Here is an 8,410-nt window from a genome sequence, read left to right as displayed (position 1 = left end):
AATTAGAGCTTCCATTCTAAAAGCTTATGTATCTAAATTACTTCATTTTATAGATATGAAAATTAAGATTCAAAGAAGAAAATTGATACATCTAAGATCATCCAATCAGTTGAAAACAGAGCAAGATTAATATCAAGGTGTCTCCTGGCTCCAAGTTTAGTGTTCAGTGTAGTATATCTCAGAAAATAAAATTTTGGGATCTATTTGTGATTACATTCAGAAATGATTGTATAGAGTACAGAAGACTGTTCTCTTGGAGCTCTTCTGGCCAGTAACTTCAAGATTGCAGTTACCCAATGATACTCTCTCTGGTGATTCAGCCTCTTGGGCATTTGTCCATCCAAATTTAGAGAATCATTCTACCCTGGAACATTTTCTGTAAATGTTTCTGTTTATATGTTGTGGGTTATACATTGGTATTTAAATTCTAGTACTGAACCCACGTCATCTGGCAGACTAAGGAGAGGAAATGGAATGATTCTAGAGCAGTTTCTAGTGGCTGAAGTAAGATTGAGTTAGAAGGTAGGAGGGTTATTTGCTTGAGGTGGTACAAAGGAAAATACATTCCTTATATTGATTGTAGATAGAAGAGAAACTTGATCCTGTCCTCCAGGAAGGAAAATTGCAAACACAAAAGAAAATAATCTAATAACCATTTGTTACCTATGTCTCTTCTATCAATGTGCTATTGAGTTCCTCAGCGATTCTCAAACCCTATGGAGTCACTCAATTCACCCTGTTGTTTTGACTGCTAATCTTTAGTTGAAATTTGGACTAGACCAGTGTTATCAAAAGTGGTTAATCATCAGAATTACCTTGGGGCTTTTTCTTATTTAGTTAAATATAGAATTGTAATGCTTTTAAAGCACACTGTTTCTTACGCTCTACTCACAAAGATTTAGAAGGTGTGGAGCATGGCCTAGACATCTGTATGCTTAATCAGCTCTCCAGGCAACTTTTTGAACATCTAGGTCTGGCAACAGTTGAACCAGGTTGTTTCTCTTTTGTCCACTTCTGCCTGTAAAAAGTTTCTCTGTGAAAACCCACAGGATGACATACATGCTCCACTTAAGAAGACCAAGGCCAACAGAGGCATAAGGGAAGGGTAGTTAACATTGCTAGAATTCTTGGTTGAAGGAAAAAAAGTCACATCGTAAACTATTAAATAGGAGGCTTTTCTACTGCTTTAAATTATTATTTACAGATTTACATTTAACTAGTTGACAGAAGAACTAGAGGAGGGGGCAGAGTGATTTGTAACTTATGTTAGGGGATCATAGCACACTGAAGATCCAGGAAATAAGAATATAAAACAGCACTGAAGTGATATTGAACCCATGGAGAAAACAGTATTTACTTGATAAAAATTTGATTCTTTCACCTTCATTCCCTGATATTTTTTACAGTAATGCTGATTTGTCTAAGTGAGATTTTACCTATGTTAAATTGAACCCAGAAACAATTTGGGAGGGAGGGAAAGCGTCTGGGTTCCTATTCTACCTTAATTGCCCACTTCCTGGTCATTTCTTCTCAGCCTTCCTGCAACTTTTGACAAAATAGACAGTCAAGTGCTACTGAGATTCTCCACCATTTACGTAGGGTTCTAAAGTAATAAATCACCGAGGAGATACTACTCTTAAATTGAGATGCTGTGAACTTTGAGAGAGTGCCACTAGCACAAGTACTATGATATCATACTGAGGCTCTTGAGTAAGAGTTGACGGGAGCCAGCAGACTCTCCCCTCCACATGCAAGGTGGAAAGGCTCCTCTTCGTTTACTTTGTTTATTCTGTAGATTTTCACAAACACATGGCTTGGGACCTCAGGATTGGTAGCTCTCCTGAGGCACGCTACCCATCTCTGCCATCCTGGTCATGTCAGCTCCACAGTAACCCTTCTTTCTCCTTAGTGAAAAGCCTCATTCTTTCACTATCCTGTTAGCTAGCGACAGAAAAGAAAAACACTTTCCTCACATGTTAATCATGATAATGATCATGCGTCACAGGATACTCAGATCTTCTTTCACAAATAAAAACTTAGAGGTGATGGCTCTTAATAGTGGCACTTCAGATACTGTGGGAATGGGTCGGGGATATACCATTTTGGGATGAAGCTTGACTTGTTTTTTTTAAAATAACATTTAATAATATTTTAATTTTTAGAATAATTTTTGATACACAAAAAGTTGCAAGAATATTACAGCGTTCCTGTATATTCCGCACTCTATTGTTAACATTACCAGTACATTTGTCACAACTAATAAACCAGTACTGATTACATGATTATTGACTAAATTCCATACTTTTTTTGGATTTCCTCAGTTTTTGCCTAATTTCATTTTTCTGTTCCATGATTCCATCTAAGATACAACCTTATACTTAGATATCATGCTTCCTTAAGGCCCTCTTGGCTGTGATATTTTCTCAGACATTTTTTGTTTTTAAAACTTTTAATTGAGAAATAATAATTGTATATATTTATGGGGTGAAATGTGATATATACACATTATGGAATGATTGAATCAAGCTAATTAATATATTCATCATCTCACATACTTTGAATTTTTTGTGGTGAGAATATTTAAAGCCTATTATTTTAAAAATTGGAAACATATACTTTATTATTAACTATAGTCACCATGCTGTGCAATAAATAATTAGAAATTATTTCAACTATGTAACTGAAATTTTGTATCTTTTGTCCAAAATCCCCTTCACTCCCACCCTACCTCAGATAACTACCATTATATTATCTACATTTATGAGTTAGATTTTTTTTTTTTTGAGTTGGAGTCTCACTCTGTCGCCCAGACTGGAGTGCAGTGGCTGCTCCCGGCCACTGCAGCCTCGACCTGCTGGGCTCCGGCGATCCTTCCGCCTCAACCTTCCAAGTAGCCAGAATTATAGGCATGCGCTACCACGCCCGGCTGATTTTTTGATTTATTGTAGAGATGAGGTCTCGCTGCCCAGGCGGGTCTCGAACCTGTGGGCTCAGGCAATCCACTCACCTCAGCCTCCCAGAGGCGCGGGATTACAGGCTGAGCCACGGAGCCCGGCGAGTTAGACTTTTTAAGACTCCACAGTAAATGAGATCACACAGTATTTGTCAAGCTTTCCTTATTTTTGATGAACTTAACAGTTTTGAGGAGATCTAGTTAGGTATTTTGTAGAATGTCCTTCTACTGAAGTTTGTCTGATGTTTTTCTCATAGTTAGAATGGGGCTGTGGCTTTTGCGGAGAAAGATCATAGAAGCAAAGTGCTGTTCTTATCACATCATAAAAATGGTGCATGCTATCCCTATAATTTATCACTGTCGATGTTCATCTGGCTGAGACAGAGTTTACTGCCTTTGCACTGTAAGTTCTCTCTCTTTTCTCTTTTTCCATGCTATATTCTTTGAAAGGAAGTCACTCTGTGGAACCCAAATTTAATAAATGTGAAGTTTTAGATTCCACTTCCTTGAGAGCAGAGTACATGTTGTCCCTTGATATCCGTGGGGGATTACTTCCATGACCCCACTCGAATACCAAAATCAATGGATGCTCAATTCTCTTGTATAAAGTATACAACCTGCATTTGCATACAACCTGCATATATTCTCCTGTATCCTTTAAATCATACAGAGTAAATGCTATATAAATAGACATTAAACTGTGTTTTTATTTGCATTATTTTTATTGTATTGTTATTTTTATTGTTTTTTCAATCTGAAGTTTATGGATGCAGAACACATGAATAGATAGGGTTGACAGTATTTACATAATTTTTTTTAGAATTTTGACTGGAAGATTATTTGTTCCTATTTATATATTAATCATTTATTTATGTCAGTATAAACTAATGAATATTTATTTTATACTTTGGGTTGTAATTTAGTAATACTACCTCCTTTATTTTGTTGCTCAATTTATTTCTGCTTTGGCCATTGCAAACTCTTTTCATTGGCTCTTGTGTCCCTTTGATATGCTCCCTTCAGGTGTGTGTGTGTGTGTGTGTGTGTGTGTGTGTGTGTGTGTGTGTGTGTAGTTGAGCACTTATTTTTTCTTGAATTGCAAGATGTTTCAGGTTCTTCTGGTATATTTCCTGCTGCAGCCCTTGAGTCAGTCATTTCTCCAGGGGACCTGCGTTTCTTTTATTGGAGAATGCTATTAAACAAAATCTGGATGCTAGTTGTGCTTATTGTTGCTGCTGTATTCAGACTGCTTCCGAGCCCATTCAACTAACAGAGTTGGAAAATGTCTGTGTGTATCCTAACATATGTACATTTATCTATGTATATACATTATCTACATCTAATTATCTCTCTGTGTTTATCTATTCATATTAAGCTAAATATGCATTAATATTTATGTCACTGATTCTAATCTATTACCATATGGATCATTCTAGTCTCCTCCCCTTGCTTAACTGTAAACTCCTTCTTCAATAGTGTGAATCCTGGCACTCAATATCCACCATCCATTTTTTTATTGCTTAATCCCAGTATACAAGTACAGAAATTTTATGATTGTTTACCCATACTGTCATGAAGAACTACTTTACCAACTAGAGTAAAGTGCTTTCATATTATTCCTTTTTCTTTTGGTCTTACAGATCCCACTAGTTTCCAAAGTACTTAGATGAGCAGCTTTAACCTTCATCCTCTTCAGTGAGTTTATGTCATACATTATACTACAACTGGACATTTGCCACAGTCTGCATTCCATCCTGGATTCCCAGGTCTCTTAAATGAGTTTTTCCTTAAGTTGTATACTTTAAGTTTCACTCTTTTTAAATTATTTTATTATAATGTTGGGGTACAAGTCAGGATTAGATACATAAGTAGTCTATGTGCAGGTGAAGTATGGGCTTCCAACTGGTCCTCATTTCCCCTGGTTTCAGATCAGGTTCCCTTAGTTGTGTTACATGCCCCCTCCCCGGAAGTGTCCTGCTACTGCCATCCCTCTCTTGTAGTATTGAGGTAAATGTTCAGAATACTATGGCTGCATGACGCTTCATCATGTATATGTTCTACATATTCCTTATCCAGTCCATTTTCTATGGGCAGCACGTTTGGTTTCGTGTTTTTGCTATTGTGAATAGTGGTGCAAGAAACATTTATGTGCCAGTATCTTTTTTTTAGAATGATTTGAGTTCCTTCAGGTATATTCCCGAGAGAGGGAGTGCTTGGTCATATGGAAGGTCAATTTCTAGTTCTTTTAAAAATCACCACACTGTTTTCCATGGAGTTTGAACAAGTTTGCACTCCCACCAACAGTACAGAAGCATTCCCTTTTCGCCACACCCTCGGTAGCATTTGTTTTTTTAAATTTATTAATTATGGCTATCCTTACTGGAGTTAGGTGGTATCTCAGTGTGGTTTTGATTTGCATTTCTCTGATGATTAGTCAGGCTGAGTATTTTTTCATGTGTCTGTTGGCTGTTTGTATGTCTTCTTTTGAGAAGTATCTGTTCATGTCTTTTGCCCACGTTTTAATAGGGCTGTTTGTTTTTTTCCTGTCAGTTCATTTGAGTTCCTTGCAGATCCTGGATGTTAGGTCTTTGTCAGATATACAGTTGACAAATATTTTTTCTCATTCTGTGGGTTGTCTTCCCACTCTCTTGATGGTTTCTTTTGCTGTGCAGAAGCTCTTCAGTTTAATGAGGTCCCACTTGTCTATCTTATCTTTTATGGCATACACTTTTGGGGTTATGATCAAGAATGGGTTGCCTATTCCGATGTGCATAAGGGTGTCTCCTGCATTTTCTTCTAAGATTCTTATAGTTTGAGGTATTACGTTTAGGTCTTTGGTCCACTTAGGACTGACTTTTGTATATGGTGATAGGTAGGGATCCTGTTTCATTCTTCTGCATGTGGTCAGCCAGTTTTCCCAGCACCATTTGCTAAATAAGGTCTCCTCTCCCTAGTAGTTGTTATTGATTGCTTTGTCAAGGATGAGTTGGTTGACAGAGTTTTTGGTTTTGGAATCTCTATCCTGTTCCTTTTTTTTATATACCAATTCTTGTATCAGTACCAGGCTATTTTGATTATTTTAGTCTTCTAGTAAAGTTTAAAGTCTGGAAGTGTGATGTCTTCCACTTTGTTTCTTTTGGTGAGGATTGTTTTGGATATTCATACTTTTTTTTTGGTTTCTGTATGAATTTCTGTATTGTCATTTCCAGGTCTGAGAAGAATGATGTTGGTAATTTGATGGGTATTGCGTTGAATCTGTAGATTGCCTTGGGTAGGATGGACATCTTGAGAATATTGATTCTTCCAGTCCATGAGTTTCGAATGTTTTTCCATTAGTTTATGTTCTCTTTGATTTCGTTGAGCAGTGTTTTATGGCTCTCCTTGTAAAGGTTTTTCACTTCTATGGTTAGGAGATGCCAAGGTATTTTGGTTATTTATTTATTTATTTTGTGGCTATAGTGAATGAGATTGTGCTTTTAGTTGTTTCTCTGCCTGTTTGTTACTGGTGTATAGAAATGCAACTGTCATTTGCACGTTGATTTTGTACCCCGAAAATTTACCAAAGTCATTTATTAGTGCAAGGAGGTTTTTGGCAGACTCTCTTTGGTTTTCCAGGTATAGCATCATATCATTTGCAAAGAGGGATAGTTTAACTTCCTGTTTTCCTATTTGGATACCCCTGATTTTCTTCTCTTGCCTGGTTGCTCTGGCAAGGACTTCTAGCACTATGTTGAATAGGAGGGTGAGAATGGGCAACCTTGTTTTGTTCCTATTTTCAGAATCCCCCTAACTTTTGTCCAATGGGCAATATGTTGGCTGGGGGTTTATTATAGGTGGCTTTTACTGTTTTGAGGAATTTTCCTCTATGCCTAGGTGTTCAAGGGTTTTTATCAAGAAGGGATAATGGCTTTGTTGAAAGCTTTTTCTGCGTCTAATGATATGATCATATGGTTCTTGTTTTTGCAAATGTTAATTATTGAATTGTGTTTGTGGTCTTTTTTTTAATTGTCTTTTTTGTTGTTGTTTTTTAATCGAAGGTCCCTTACTGGTCCTGCTTCCATAAATGGCCATGACCAAGGGAAAAGGGAGAGGAACCAGCCGGCATGGAGAGGGGTCATCTCCACAACATTCCATTTGTACACAGAACTAAACAGACAAGCACAGAGTCACTATGCGGTTAGAAGTTGGCAGCATGGGAAGGGAGAGGAACAGGTGGGGAGTGAGGGTTTTGTTAAAAAAAAATACGGGCCCCCCCCAAACTGGGGTGCCCGGTTCTGCTTCAACCCAAGAGGAATCAAGATCAAATGCAGTTTGGGAAGGCCAGAACCGTCAGGGATGGAGGGAGGGAACTCCAGGGGGTGGGAGGGGGCTGTTTGGCAACTGGGGTGAAGGGATTGCCCTCCCCCTGCTGGGATCTCCCCAGCCCCCCCGGTCTGGCAGGGAGGGGGCAGCCTGCAACCCCCGAGAGCAGGTCTGGGGCTGCCAGATGCTCCAGGCAGGGGACTAGAAGGGGCTCACAAAGGGTTGCCCTCCAGGGAGATGACGGCGCTGCCCCCCAGTTTCTCTGCCAGGGTGCAGCGATCCTTGACCTCCTCGTAGCAGTTTGCTTGTAATTCGTGCTTGATTCCTGTCAGCTTCTTCTTGATGGCATCCTTGGAGCTGGCATAAATCATTTTACTTTTAAGGGGTGCACACTCAGGAGCCCAGAAGATAAACACCAGGTCCTCCTTCTTGCTCTCCTTGGTCTCATAGGTTGCATCATAGAGGGCATAGCGGCAGTCCTTATCTGACAGCATCTTGACAAAGGTGGCGTAGGGGTCATCGACAGTCTGGCCCACATCACCTACCAGGATCTGCTTGCCCTCCTCCAGGATGATGTTCTTCTTGTCCTCGCTCAAGCAGAAGAGCAACGCCTTCTTGCTCTTCTTTACCTCCTCTGGTGTGGAAGACTTGCGCACCTTCATGTCATTGAACACCTTGATGACGCCATCAGAGACAGCCACACCAGAGGCCATGTTTCCGGAAGCGAGGAGTAGAGATGGCGAGGAGAGCCAGAGAACAGGACGGCGCTGCCGCTGCTGCCGGGACCCGACTCGTGTTTATGGTCTTATGAATGTTGGACCAGCCCTGCATGCGAGGAATGAAGCCAACTTGATCATGGTGCACGTTTCTTGAGATGTGTTGCTAGATCCTATTTGCTAGGATCTTATTGAGAATCTTTGCATCTATGTTCATTAAGGAGATTGGCTAGTAGTTCTTTTTCCTTGTTGGGTCTTTACCCAGTTTGGGTATCAGTGTGATGTTAGGTTCATAAAATGATTTGAGGAGAGTTGCATCTTTCTTGATTGTCCAGAATACTTTCGATAGGATTGGTATCAGTTCCTCCATATATGTTTTGTAGAATTCAGCTGGAAAGCTGTCTGGTCCAGGGCTTTTTTTTGTAGGTAAATTTCTTAT

The 8,410-nt window shown here is 39.3% G+C and overlaps 1 pseudogene across 2 annotated transcripts; it reads right to left on the bottom strand.

Moving 5' to 3' along the window:
* Window positions 1-1,238: 1,238 nt before the first annotated feature.
* On the bottom strand, window positions 1,239-8,041 carry LOC103251708 (annotated as a pseudogene). Of its 2 annotated transcripts, none has more exons than XR_002481485.1 (2): window positions 7,461-8,041; window positions 1,239-1,249 (listed from the first exon to the last, which is right to left on the bottom strand). The product of XR_002481485.1 is annotated as a cofilin-1 pseudogene, transcript variant X2 (transcript). The 2 variants fall into 2 exon arrangements; XR_503736.2 differs by lacking the exon at window positions 1,239-1,249 and adding an exon at window positions 7,260-7,389 and having other exon boundaries at window positions 7,449-8,041.
* Window positions 8,042-8,410: the final 369 nt, after the last annotated feature.

Source organism: Carlito syrichta, unplaced genomic scaffold, assembly GCF_000164805.1.
Source record: "Carlito syrichta isolate Samal-C Ts95f unplaced genomic scaffold, Tarsius_syrichta-2.0.1 Scaffold143705, whole genome shotgun sequence".
NCBI lineage: Eukaryota > Metazoa > Chordata > Mammalia > Primates > Tarsiidae > Carlito > Carlito syrichta.
Note: the sequence above shows the minus strand (reverse complement) of the source record. Positions and strands in the feature narration are given on the sequence as shown.